Below are 14,369 nucleotides of genomic sequence, written 5' to 3' on the forward strand. Positions count from 1 at the left end.
TCCCTCTCTCAAACACACACACCATCTCTTTCACACACACCATCTCTTTCACACACACACACACATACACACTTTTTCTCTCGTTCATTCTCTTAAACACAAACACTCCATCTCAAACACGCACAGCCTCTCTGGCACACTCCCTCTCTCAAACACATACACCCTCTCTCTCAAACACACACACACACACATGCTCTCACGCACACACTCTCTCACATACACACTCTCTCTTTCGCACACACACTATCTAACAAACACAGATTCTCTCTCTATCTTTCTCTCTCACACATAAGCTCTCTCTCTAACACAGACATTCCCTTTCTCTCACACACACAAGCTACCTCCCTTCTCATGCACACACACTCTACCTCTCTTTTGCTCTCTCACACATTTTCTCTTTCGCTCTATCCTTTTCTCTCGCACACATACACATTGTCACTCTCTCACACACACATTGTCTCTTTTTCTCACACACGCACTCACTCTCTCTCTCTCTCTCCAAGACAGAAGGTTGGGGTTTTCAAACTGTCTCAAGGTTTCAGCTCAAAACCCAGACGGACTCTCCCCAGTGAGGGAGTGCTGAGGGAGTGCTGCACTGTTGGAGGGTCAATATTGAGGGAGTGCTGCACTGTCGGAGGGTCAGTACTGAGGGAGCATTGCACTGTCAGAGGGTCAGTAATGAGGGAGTGCTGCACTGTCAGTACTGAGGGAGTGCTGCACTGTCAGAGGGTCAGTACTGAGGGAGTGTTGCACTGTCAGAGGCTCAGTGCTGAGGGAGTGCTGCACTGTCAGAGGGTGAGTGCTGAGGGAATGCTGCTCTGTCAGACCTGCCATATTTCAGATGATGTTTGAAATTAGCAACATGCCTCATGTATAATTATATATCATCAGCTCAAAATAAATAGATTATTCCTGTACGTTTCACTTTACTGTAAATTGTTTGCTGTTTCATTTCCTTAGAAACCAGGCTTGTGTGATCACTATTTTTAAATAACGTTCATAATAAAGATGCACAATACATACGCACACAGATACACACACACACACACAGACACACACACTCACACAGACACACACAGACACATACACACACACAAACACGTCCACACAGACACACGCAGACACACACACACACACATGTTCACACTGACACACGCTCGCACAGGCAGACACATTCATACTCACATAGACAGGCAGACAGACAGACACACACACACACACACACATGTCAGAAATAAAAAGTTAGAGTCCAATAAAAATTTAAAAGAATATATGGTTGATACCTTTGCTTGTCTTTGAGGTGTAGATTGTTGAAGTTTGCAAAGTTGATTGGTTTCCTGTGGCATCCTTGTGGTGATTTGATTCAGATTTGCACTTTGTTGAAGATGCTCTGTTAGCTTCAGAAAGAGAGAGAGAGAGAGAGAATTTCTGCTCTTTTCCAGCAGTGTTTATGGGTGACTGCCATCTTTCTTTTTCCTTCTACTATCTCATATATCTGCATGACAGAACCTGTTGTTAAACTCCTGTCTGTATATTCCCAAAAGGGAATTCGATCAGCATGTCTTGCATTCATTGTTATAGGCCAAGTAATCCCATTTTTTGATCTTTGCATCTCTGAAACATTTGATGCATTTCAAGACATAAATCAACAGGAGATGGAGATATTTCATCCTCCACAAGGGGTTTTGAATGATTGATGAATATCTGCATGGTGAGCAGTTCCCATTATCTTGATAGACCTACAGTGATCAAAGCCCAGCATTTTGCATTTTTAAGGGAGCCGCTGTTTCAAGTGGACCCTGACACACCTCAGTGAGAACTTTCATGCAACATGTCTGTAGTGCAATTCATTTGAAGTTTTCCAGAGAAGTGATAAAGTTTGCAGTATCAGCAATCAGGTGACTCGTGACAGCTATTTTTGATCAGTGCCTAATCTTGTACTTTTGAAAAACAGGTCTCCTTTAAACATTCAATATGTTTTTGGCTCGTTGGTTAGGTTGAAGGAAGCTCTTTTATGACATAACAGGTGGTAAATGCTGAGCTGTTCGAATCCCGGAGGGAAACTTGAAACAACTGTCACAACTAATTTCCAACTTGCATGTTTTGAGATGTGGGCTTTGAATTCAGTAGTAATGAGGTTAAGAGGTTTAACAGATAATTCTGTTCACCTCAACAGGTTCACCACTTGTCTGATGCAGTCAGGAGAGGGAGATCATCTCTCCTCCAATCCTGGTAAACTGAACATTTCCAGAATTAGATCAGCTCCCTGAAGTGTCTCCAGTTAGTCATTCATCTGACAGGATTGACTCTACAACCCTGGGGACTCATTCTCCTGTAAGGAAAACACTTGCTACTCCAGTCAAATCTCTTCTGTATAGCATGATCTCTGGATGTCCCAAAGCACTTTACAATAGAGTTCACCCTTTTTTCAGTGTAAGAGGATTTTATAAAACTAAATTAAACATCGATTAACAAGAAACAATGATTTTAAGCATACACATCTGTCTATAAATTACTACTATAATAACTTCTAAATCCCTTAATTAATTTAACTTCCATTTACACACGTCAGAATTAAAAAGTTAGAGTCTGACAAAAATTTGAAAGAATATATGATTAATACCTTTGCTTGTCTTTGAGGCATAGATTGTTGAAGGGTGCAGCTGTTTAAAGTTAATTGGTTACCTGTGGCATCCTGGTGGTGATTTGATTCAGATTTGCATTTTGTTGAAGACGCTCAGTTAGCTCTGTTAAGGCAACAGTAAAACACAGAGATTTTAAATGTCCCAGGAACAGTAAACGATACTCTGAACAGTTGAGTTCAAAGTGAATTCTCTTAACTTCAGTCCCTGGAGGCAGCAATTTGGTACATGCAGGCTGAAGGCTTTTCATCATTGTAAGATCTTAAAATCACCAACCCTTACACACAGCCTTCACTCCTTGATACATATTTTCCCCTTTGAATGCAAATTCCCATTGTTTTCCTTTGTCTTTGGACTTTATTTTTGTAATAATAAAAATCTTTCATAGCCCTAAGTTTTACCAGTAATCTTTAGCAAAAAAAAACACACTGTTTCTTATCTTCACCTGGCTTGGTGACACATTTCTCTCCTTCTTTGAAAACAATCTCGTTTGGTTTAATTTAAAATGCAAATTTCCCCCTTTACACTTCACATTCTAAAACTTCCCCATGTTTACCTAATTAACAGTTTACTAATTTCTCACATCAAAACACCCAGACCAGCTTCCTCTAATTCGAATAAGTCTCACACAAACACATCACAGACACATGTAGACACATAGACATGGACTCAATTTTACAATAAATTCCAATAACATTATGGAGATTATTATATATTCCTGACATGCTGTCACTCAGTCGCAGTTTCCTGTCATTGGGACATTATCTTTGTTTGTGTGTGTGTGTGTGTGTGTGTGTGTGTGTGTGTGTGTGTGTTTATGTGTGAATGTTGTTACAACTGGGTGACGGGGAGTGAACTGGTTCCCTTTCTATTCAACCCCCATGCTTGGTTGCAAAAAGGGTTTAAAATATCGTTTCCCCCAAATGCAATTTCCATAACAAGTCATACACACGCTCACACACAGGCCCATACACACAGACACACAGGTGCACACGCATACACACACAAACACAAACAAACACAGACAAGCACAGACACACACCAAACTGACACACACACACAGACAGGCACAGACACATACCACACTGACACACACACACAGACAGGCACAGACACACACACACGCTCACACAGGAAGGTACACACACACACACACACACACACACACACAGACACACACACACACACACAAACACACACACAGATATCAGAGGTAAAATAATTATGGAGTCCAATAAAAAAATTAAAAGAGTTGTTAGCTTATACTGCAGCATAGTTTGTGAAGTTTGAAGCTGTTTTAAATTAGTTGGTTTGCTGGAGAATCCTGTATTTCATCTGGCTCAGACTTGCACATTATTGAAGACACGCTGTTAGCTTCAGACAGAGAGAGAAAGAAGTGGGAAGGGAGAGAGAGAGAGAGAGAGAGAGAGACAGGGAGAGAGGGAGAAATCATTTCTGTTCTTTTCTAGCAGAGTTTTTAGATGACTGCCATATTTCTTTTACCTCCTCCTTTCTCTTATATCTGCTTGGCAGAACCATTTGTTAAACTCCTGTCTGTATATTCCTGAAGGGAATTTGATCAGCATGTTTTACATTCATTGTGATAGGCCAAGTATTCACATTTTTTCTCTTTGCATCTCTGAAACATTTGATGCATTTCAAGATATAAATCAACAGGAGATGGGGGTATTGCATCCTCCACAGGGGGTTTTGAATGGTTGATGATTATCCGCTTGGTGAGCAGTTCCCACTGTTTTGATAGAACTACAGCTGATCAAAGTCCAGCACTTCGCATTTCAATGCCTTCCTTTTAAGAGTGTCCCTGTTTGAAGTGGACCCTGACACACCCCAGGCGTGGACTTCCATGCAACAGGTCTGCAGTGCAATTCATTTGAACCTTTCCAGAGAAGTGATCAACTTCACAGTATCAGCAATCAGATGACTTGTGTCAGCCATTTTTGATCTGTGTACAATCTTGTATTTCTTTGAAAAACAGATCACTTTTAGACAGTACAATACGTCTTTGGTCTGGTAGTTAAGTTGTAGGGAGCTCTTAATCGCAGTTTGCTGTCATTGGGATATTGTCTTTGTGTGTGTTTGTGCATGTGTGTGAGTGAGTGTGTGAGTGAATGTGTGTATGTGAGAATGTGGGTGTGTTTGTGTTTGTCTGTAAGTGTGTGAGCGTTTCTATGTGTGTTTGTGCATGTGTGTGTGCATGTCTGTGTGTGTAAGTTAGTGTGTGTGTGAGTGAGTGCGTTTGTGTCTCTGTGTATGTGTGTATGTATGTATGTATGTGTGTGTCTGTGTGTGCCTGTGTGTGAGTGTGCCTGTGTGTGAGTGTGTCTGTGTGTGTGTGTGTCTATGTTTGGGAGAGAGAGAGTGAGTGATTCACAGAGTGAAACCTCCCTGAGTGTGGCCGATGTGTTTAACATTTGAGCCACACAGACAGGATGTGGTTAAAAGGTGAAACCACAAGGAGTGAGTGTCTTTCCCAGTGACTGTCTCTCTGTGGGTTTCCTGTGGGTTTCTGTGAACTGCCTGTGGTTTTAAAAAAAATCTTCCAACCCCACATGCACAGCATCAAATAAGGATTTGGAAGCTGCAGCTCAGAGAGTAACTAGTCCCCCGAGAATTCACAGCCCCTCAATCACAGATCAACAGCATTAATCCTGACCGTCAGCCCACTCACTCATTGCCTCTTGTCTCAGACACTAGAAAGTGGAAGTTAAGGCCGGATTTTCACTCCCGGGTCGGGGAACACAGAGACGGCAGAATTCCCGACTCCACCAACTCCACCTCTAAACATGTCAGTCCCAGATTCCGATGTGTGGTCCGGGGGTGGGGGTGTGGGTGGGTGTGGGGTGGGGGTGGGGATTGGGGTGGGGATGGGGGTGGGGGTGGGTGTGGGGGTGGGGGTGGGGATTGGGGTGGGTGTGGGTGGGTGTGGAGGTGGGGGTGGGTGTGGGGGTGGGTATGGTGTGGGTGGGTGTGGGGGTGGGGGTGGGGTTGGGGATGGGGTTGGTGGGGGTATGGTTGGGGTGGTGGGGGTGTGGGTGGGTGTGGGGTTGGGGATTGGGGTGGGGGTCGGTGTGGTGGGTGTGGGGGTGGGTGTGGGGGTGTGGGTGGGTGTGGGGGTGGGTGTGGGGGTGTGGGTGGGCGTGGGGGTGGGGGTGGGGGTGGGTGTGGGTATTGGGGTGTGGGTGGGTGTGGGGTGGGGGTCGGTGTGGTGGGGGCGGGGCTGGTGTGGGTGGTGGTGGGGGGAGGGGGTGGGGTTGGGGGTGGGGGGTTGGGGTGGGGGTGGGTTTGGGGTTGGGGGTGGGTGTGGGTGTGGGTGTGGGGGTGGGGGTGGGTGTGGGGGTGGGTATGGTGGGGGAGGGGGTGTGGGGGTGGGTGTGGGGGTGGGTATGGTGGGAGAGGGGGTGTGGGTGGGTGTGGGGTGGGTGTGGGCGTGGGGGTGGGTGTGGGTGTGGGGTTGGGTGTGGGGGTGGGGGTGTGTGTAGGGTTGGGTGTGGGGGTGGGGGTGGGTGTGGGGGTGGTGGGGGTGGGTGTGGGGTGGGGGTGTGTGTAGGGTTGGGTGTGGGGGTGGGGGTGGGTGTGGGGGTGGTGGGGGTGGGTGTGGGGTGGGGGTGGGGGTGGGGGTGGGGGGTTGGGCGTGGGGGTGGGGGTGTGTGTAGGGTTGGGTGTGGGGGTGGGGGTGGGTGTGGGGGTGGTGGGTGTGGAGGTGTGGGGGTGGGGGTGGGCGTGGGGGTGGGGGTGGGCGTGGGGGTGGGGGTGGGCTGGGTGTGGGGGTGGGGCTGGGTGTGGGGGTGGGGGTGGGGGTGGGGGAGGGTTGGGCGTGGGGGTGGGGGTGGGTGTGGGGTTGGGGATTGGGGTGGGGGTGGGTGTGGGGTTGGGGATTGGGGTGGGGGTGGGGGTGGGGGTGGGTATGGGGGTATGGGTGGTGGTGGGGGTGGGGGTGGGTGTGGGGGGTTGGGCGTGGGGGTGGGGGTGTGTGTAGGGTTGGGTGTGGGGGTGGGTGTGGGGGTGGGGGTGGTGGGGGTGGGTGTGGGGTGGGGGTGTGTGTAGGGTTGGGTGTGGGGGTGGGGGTGGGTGTGGGGGTGGTGGGGGTGGGTGTGGGGTGGGGGTGGGTGTGGGGGTGGGGGTGGGCGTGGGGGTGGGGGTGGGCGTGGGGGTGGGGGTGGGCTGGGTGTGGGGGTGGGGCTGGTGTGGGTGTAGGGGTGGGGGTGGGGGAGGGTTGGGCGTGGGGGTGGGGGTGGGTGTGGGGTTGGGGATTGGGGTGGGGGTGGGTGTGGTGGGTGTGGGGGTGGGGGTGGGGTGTTGGGGTGGTGGTGGGGGGGAGGGGGTGATGTGGTCTAGAATAGCAGTCCGACTGGGTGACCCCGGAGCGGTGAGGGGTCAGGGGAGGGTCCGGTGGGGGTCGGGTCCCTCGGGCACCGATAAAAAGCGGGGCCTTCAGAAAGGCCCATTTGAGAGGTGGGTGGTCAATGGTGAAGTCCCTGTGCCTCGGGGGAGACGTCGTCGTCTTGTCAGGCGAGTGTCCGACTGTAAACTCTGTCCGCCTGTTACCTGAGCCTGGAACCTTCGGCCCATCATGGGCTTTCCCATCAATGGTGAAGTCCCTGTGGGGGAGGGGCAGTCCCTTGAGTAATGGTGGGGACAATGGACGAGCTTCTTTATGTGGGAGGGTCTCCCCAGGGATTGGCTGAGAGCAATTGGGAGATGGGAGGAGCTTATGAGAATCTGTTTTTACACAAGGAGCGTCTGGCGATGACCCCGCCCCACACAGGGGCAGCCCTGGTTACATGGCCACGCCCCCCAGCTGCTCTGTCATTGGCCACTTCCTCACCCTCATCCCTTCCAGAATCTTCCACACGGACAGAGGCTCCTCCTCCCCCTCCCCCTCCTCATCCCCCTCCTCATCCCCTCCTCATCCCCCTCCTCATCTCCCTCCTCATCCCCCTCCTCATCCCCTCCTCATCCCCTCCTCATCCCCCTCCTCATCCCCTCCTCATCTCCCCCTCCTCATCTCCCCCTCCTCATCCTCCTCCTCATCCCCCTCCTCATCCCCTCCTCATCCCCTCCTCATCTCCCCCTCCTCATCTCCCCCTCCTCATCCTCCTCCTCATCCCCCTCCTCATCCCCTCCTCATCACCCTCCTCCTCACCCTCCTCATCTCCCTCCTCATCCCCCTCCTCATCCCCCTCCTCATCCCCCTCCTCATCCCCCTCCTCATCCCCTCCTCATCCCCCTCCTCATCCCCCTCCTCATCCCCTCCTCATCTCCCTCCTCATCCCCTCCTCATCTCCTTCTCATCTCCCTCCTCATCCTCCTCCTCATCCCCTCCTCATCCCCCTCCTCATTCCCCTCCTCATCCCCTCCTCATCCCCTCCTCATCCCCTCCTCATCCCCTCCTCATCTCCCTCCTCATCCCCCTCCTCCTCATCCCCCTCCTCATCCCCTCCTCATCCCCTCCTCATCCCCCTCCTCATCCCCCTCCTCATCCCCTCCTCATCTCCCTCCTCATCCCCCTCCTCCTCATCCTCCTCCTCATCCCCCTCCTCATCCCCCTCCTCATCCCCATCCTCATCCCCTCCTCATCCCCCTCCTCATCTCCCTCCTCATCTCCCTCCTCATCCCCTCCTCATCCCCCTCCTCATTCCCTTCTCCTCCTCCTCATCCCCCTCCTCATCCCCCTCCTCATCCCCCTCCTCATCTCCTCTTCACCCCCTCCTCATCCCCCTCCTCATCTCCCCCCTCATCTCCCTCCTCCTCCCCTCCTCCTCCCCCTCCTCATCCCCCTCCTCATCCCCCTCCTCATTCCCTTCTCCTCCTCCTCATCCCCCTCCTCATCCCCCTCCTCATCCCCCTGCCAATGCCCCTCCTCATTCCCCTCCTCATACCCTCCTCATCTCCCTCCCCCTCCTCCTCATCCTCCTCATCCCCCTCCTCATCCCCCTCCTCATCCCCTCCTCCTCCTCCACATCCCCCTCCTGATCCGCCTCCTCAACCCCTCCTCATCCCCCTCCCTATGCCCCTCCTCATTCCCCTCCTCATCCCCCTCCTCATAACCTCCTCATCTCCCACCCCCTCCTCCTCACCCTCCTCATCACCCTCCTCATCCCCTCTTCATCACCCTCCTCATCCCCTCCTCATCTCCTTCCTCATCCCCCTCCTCATCCCCCCTCCTCATCCCCCCTCATCACCCTTCTCATCTCCCTCCTCATCCTCCTCCTCATCTCCTCCTCATCCCATGCTCATCCCCCTCCTCATCCCCTCCTCATCTCCCTCCTCATCCCCCTCCTCATCCCGCTCCTCACCCCTCCTCACCCCACTCCTGATCCTCCTCCTCAAGCCCTCCTCATCCCCTCCTCATCCCCTCCTCATCCTCCTCCTCATCCCCCTCCTCCTCATCCCCTCCTCCACATCCCCCTCCTCCTCCCCCTCCTCATCCCCCTCCTCATCCCCTCCTCATTCCCCTCCTCATCTCCCTCCTCATCCCCCTCCGCATCCTACTCCTCATCCCCCTCCTCATACTCCTCCGCATCCTCCTCCTCATCCCCCTCCTCATCCTCCTCCTCATCCTCCTCCTCATCCTCCTCCTCATCCCCCTCCTCATCCCCTCCTCATCCCCCTCCTCATCCTCCTCCTCATCCCCCTCCTCATTCCCCTCCTCATCCCCCTCCTCATCCATTTTGCAAACGAACAGAAGATTCAACCTCCTCCGCGACCTCCATCACCTCGAAGCACCAGGGTCACCATCACCTGCAAGTTCCCCTCGCAGCCACACACCACCCTGACTCGGAGCTATACCGCCATTCCTTCCCTGTCACTGACGCCATTCAGCCCTATCGAGCCTGATGCACAGGAACAGGAAGAGGCCATTCAGCCCCTCTAGCCTCCTTCTCTATTTGACTAGATCACGGCCGATCTGTATCTTATCCCCATCCACCCGCCTCGGTTCCGTGACCCTTAACCCCCCCGACCCAACAAAAATCTCTCAATCTCAGTTTTGAAATTTACAATTGACCCCTCCCAGTCTCGACAGCTTTTTCTGGGGGAGAGAGTTCCAGATTTCCACCCCGCCCCCCACTTTGTGTGAAGAAGTGCTTCCTGACATCACCCCCTGAACGGCCTGGCTGCAATTTTAAGATTCTGCCCCCTTGTTCTGGACCCCCCCTCACCTCACCCCCACCATCGGGGGAAATAGTTTCTCCTTATCGACCCCATCGAATCCTTTAATCATCTTAAACCCCTCGATTAGATCACCCCTTAATCTTCGAGACTCGAGGGAACACAAGCCTGGTCTGTGCAACCTGTCCTCGGGATTTAACCCTTTCAGCCCCGGGATCGTTCTGGTGACTCTGGGCTGCAGCCCCTCCGAGGACAATATCCCCTCCCTGAGGAGCAGGGTCCAGGACTGAACCCAGTGACTACAGGTGGGGTCTGAGAGAAGCTTTAGAAAACTGTGCCGCACACTTCAAAAACTTCTTAAATTCAACCCTGTATCGAGTGCCTTAGAATACTGGGGCCAATATTTACCCCCAACTAACATCCCTAAAAACAGATGATCTGGGTCATTCTCACATTGCTGTTTGTGGGAGCTTGCTGTGCGCAAATTTACTGTGGTGTTTCCTACATTACAACGGGGATCCGCACGTCAAAGATAGTCCTTCATTCCCTGAGAAATGTTTTTGAACAGTGGATGCTGTTGAAATGTAGGAAACAGGGCAGACATTTTCTGCACAGCAGGATCCCACAAACAGCAGTGGGATACAGACCCAGAACATCTGTTCTTTTTAATGATGTTGGTTTAGGGATAAATATTGGTCCCAGGACACTGGGGATAACTACCCCACCCGACACTGTACCCACCCCCTACACTTCACCCAAAAAGTGTCCATGGGGTTTTTGACATCCATCCGAGGTGTCCACTCTGTGCCTGTTCCAGGATCTTGAGGCTCAAGACCCAACATTGGGTTCACTTTGAGCCTATCCAATCGGGCACAGGGACTGTTCCCACAAACTGCCAGGACCTGTCTTAAGGCTATTGTTCCCTCTCGGCATGAGAGGGATGATGGGTTGAAGGTCATCTTTCACCCGAATCCTGTCTTAACAACATTGTAAACGCAGTAGGAAAAATCCCACTGGCCCCTTGTATCTTAACAACATCGTAAACATGACCTAAAGAATCCCCTGGTCACCCCTGAGTGTTTCTAATATTGTAAATACAGTGGGCATATTTCCTCCAGCCTCTGAGAGGTAAAACTATGACACTAGAGCACCGCCACTGGCAGGAGGGTGTAACTACAGTGTGACATGTTTACATGGGAATGTTACATTACAAATGAAGGTACATGATTGTAAATAATGAAAAGGGCATGTGATAATAGGAAATAGTGCCTTGGAGAATGGAATTATTCACCAGAGTATGGTATTTCATTGGATAAACAATGTACAGAAATGTCTGAGCATTTTAATTGCTTGTTTTTTATATTCATTTATGGGATGTGGGCAGCACTGGCTAGGCCAGAATTATTGCCCATCCCTAATTGCCCTTGAGAAGGTGGTGGTGAGCTGCCTTCTTGAACAGTTGCAGTCGATGTGGTGTAGGTACACCCACAGAGCTGTTAGGGAGGGAGTTGCAGGATTTGGACCCAGGGACAGTGAAGGAACGGCCGATATATTTCCAAGTCAGGATGGTGAGTGACTTGGAGGGTAACTTCCAGGTGGTGGTGTTCCCATGTGTCTGCTGCCCTGTACTTCTAGATGGTAGTGGTCGTGTGTTTGAAGGTGCTGCCTAAGAAGTCTTGGTAAGTTCCTGCAGTGCACCTTGTAGATGGTACACACTGCTGCTACTGTGTGCCGGTTGTGCAGAGAGTGAATGTTTGTGGATGGGGTGCCAATGTAGTGGGGCTGCTTTGCCCTGAGTGGTGTTGAGTTTATTGAATCTTGTTGGAGCTGCACTCATCCAGGCAAGTGGAGAGTCTTCCATCACACTCCTGACCTGTGCCTTGAAGATGGTGGACAGGTTTTGGGGAGTCTGGAGTGAGTTACTCACTGCATGATTCCCAGCCTCTGACCTGCTCTTGTAGCCACAGTATTTTTATGGCTGGTCCAGTACAATTTCTGGTCAATGGTAACCATCAGGATGTTGATAGTGGGGGATTCAGCAATGTTAATGCCATTGAACATCAAGGTGCGATGGTTAGATTCTCTCTTATTGGAGATGGTCATTGCCTGACACTTGTCAGCTCAAGCCTGGATATTGTCCAAGTCTTGCCGGAATTGTTCAAGGACTGCTTCAATATCTGAGGAGCTGTGAATGGTGCTGAACATTGTGCAATCATCAGTGAACATCCACACTTCTGTCCTTATGATGGAAGGAAGGTCTTTGATGAAACAGCTGAAGGCGGTTGGGCCTTGGACACTACCCTGAGGAACTCCTGCAGTGCTGTCCTGGAACTGAGATGATTGACCTCCAACAACCACAACTATCTACCTTTGTGCTGTGTATGGCTCCAACCAGTGGAGAGTTTTCCCTCTGTTATAATGTGGTAGATGATGTGTGCCAGGGGGACCAAATCCACAAGGGAAACTTGGTCACACTATCACAACGGTTTTGCAATTTGTATTTATTATGAGATGTGTGACCTGAATTCAGGAGTAATGTGTCAATCAAGACATTTAGAGATCTTAAAAATTAAATTTCAATATTCATTAACAAAATACAAGATTTCAAGCACACACATAAGGCCACGGTTACTATTATAACAAATCCTAAACTTCCTAATTAACCTTGAAGATGGTGGACAGGCATTGGGGAGTCCAGAGCTGAGTAGTACAATCCCGTTTAAGGCAACAGTGCAAAATAGATTTCAGATTTAAAAACAGAACCAGCAAGTTAACACAGTACACACTTGAGAGTGGAATTCCAAATGGCTTTCTCGATCTATGGTCACTGAACATAACAGACCTATGGACAAATGCCTGGAGGCTTCTTGAAGGCTGATTCACACACTCTTATAAGATTTTACATGGTCCCCAAAATAGCCTTTCATTCTCCTTTGTTTATGTTTCTCGCTCTTTGAGATGTAAATTTCATTGTTCCATATGTCTTTGGAATTATACATTTCCCATAATATAAAAATTTTAATGTTGCCAATGTTGTCAATAACCTTTGGGGAAATATAAACACATTGCTCAACCTTGCTTATTGGCCTCGTTGTAAACAGACCAACATCCCTTTGAAATCCAAACAATCCCTTCACTTATCTAAAAATGCAAATTCCCTTCACACCTTACATGCTAAGTCAGCCTCCATGTTCACTCATTAGCATTTCAAGTACATTTCTACACCTAGCTTCTTTTGATAATCTCAAGCTTGCAGTCTACCTGACTCCAGATGTAATTAAACCACACAGACAGACCCATCTACACTCACACCCAGAAACCTAGTTTACAACAAACCAGGAAAATATTATGTAAATTATTATACTTTCGTACCACCCCTGATTCCCGTTGACTCCAGTTTTGCTCGGGATCCTAGATGCCACACTCGGTCAAATGCAGCCTTGATGTCAAAGGCAGTCACTCTCACCTCACCTTGTATTAACAGATGTAACATTATACATAATTCATAAGCTTCTCACAATCTTTTACAGCATGGAAAAAGGTGCAGCATTCAGAAAGCTCACTCAGAACCAATCAAAAAAAGTTGAGCAACATCATATTTCTGTTCATTACTATTTGGCCATGTTGGCTGCACACACCCCACAGCCTCGGTCCCTGTTTCACACTCAGTTTTTCTGGAACCTGATCTGTGCGTATTCCGTGTCCTCGCTCCTGTGCACAGTCCTGTCACCGCTGGGCAGCTTTGAAAAGTTGATGTTGGCGTAGAGAAGCTCGTCTGGTTTGTCGGGGTTCCCATGTCCAGCATCGCCTCCCACTGGACCTTCAGAGAGATCCCGGAGAGCTGGGGTCTCCCCCTCGCTAGTTGTGTCTCTGGTTGTGTCCCGGGGCTCAGTAATCAGCACGTTCTGTTCATCCTACAGAGAAATGGAAACAGAAGACATCCTCACATCATTTACTGGCACTGATAGGGTTAAATTATTGTGCAGACTCGTTTAATTCTCTCTCTCATATCGTATAAAAGAAACCACCTATGGCAGTGCAGCACTCCCTCAGTACTGACCCTCCAACAGTGCAGCACTCTCTCAGTACTGACCCTCCGACAATGCAGCGCTCCCTCAATACTGACCCTCTGACAGTGCAGCACTCCCTCAGTACTGACCCTCCGACAGTGCAGCACTCTCTCAGTACTGACACTCTGTCAGTCTCGCACTCAATCGGTAATGGCTCTGGCGAGTGACGGCTTGGATTCTGCACTCAGGTTCCTGGTGTGAGGCTCAATAACATGAACCTTGTAATCAGAGAGAGGATGAGAGAGAGGGATAGAGGAGGGATAGAGACAGAGTGTTATTCATCTATTAATCTTTGTATTGTAATTGCAAACTGTCTTTTTAAACAGATCTTTAGTCTGTGTGTGTGCCTGTGTGTATTTGAATTGGATTAAAGCCAGCCAGTCTGTGTGCTTTGATGTATAGTAGTTTTGAGATGTAAACAAAGAGGTAAAGTGGTAATTTGCATTTTTAAATAAAGCATTCAAAGCCTGAGAGTGAAATCTTAAACCAATCAACGTTTATATTACTAATAAAATTGATACGATGA

The 14,369-nt window shown here is 49.8% G+C and overlaps 1 protein-coding gene across 1 annotated transcript in view; it reads left to right on the forward strand.

Annotated features, from left to right (window-relative positions):
- The window catches only part of LOC121274034 (scavenger receptor cysteine-rich type 1 protein M130-like), a 743,215-nt gene that overhangs the window by 536,380 nt on the left and 192,466 nt on the right, over positions 1-14,369 (forward strand). The gene's annotated exons all lie outside the window — the stretch shown is intronic.

The sequence above is a fragment of the Carcharodon carcharias genome (genome assembly GCF_017639515.1).
Source record: "Carcharodon carcharias isolate sCarCar2 chromosome 29 unlocalized genomic scaffold, sCarCar2.pri SUPER_29_unloc_2, whole genome shotgun sequence".
NCBI lineage: Eukaryota > Metazoa > Chordata > Chondrichthyes > Lamniformes > Lamnidae > Carcharodon > Carcharodon carcharias.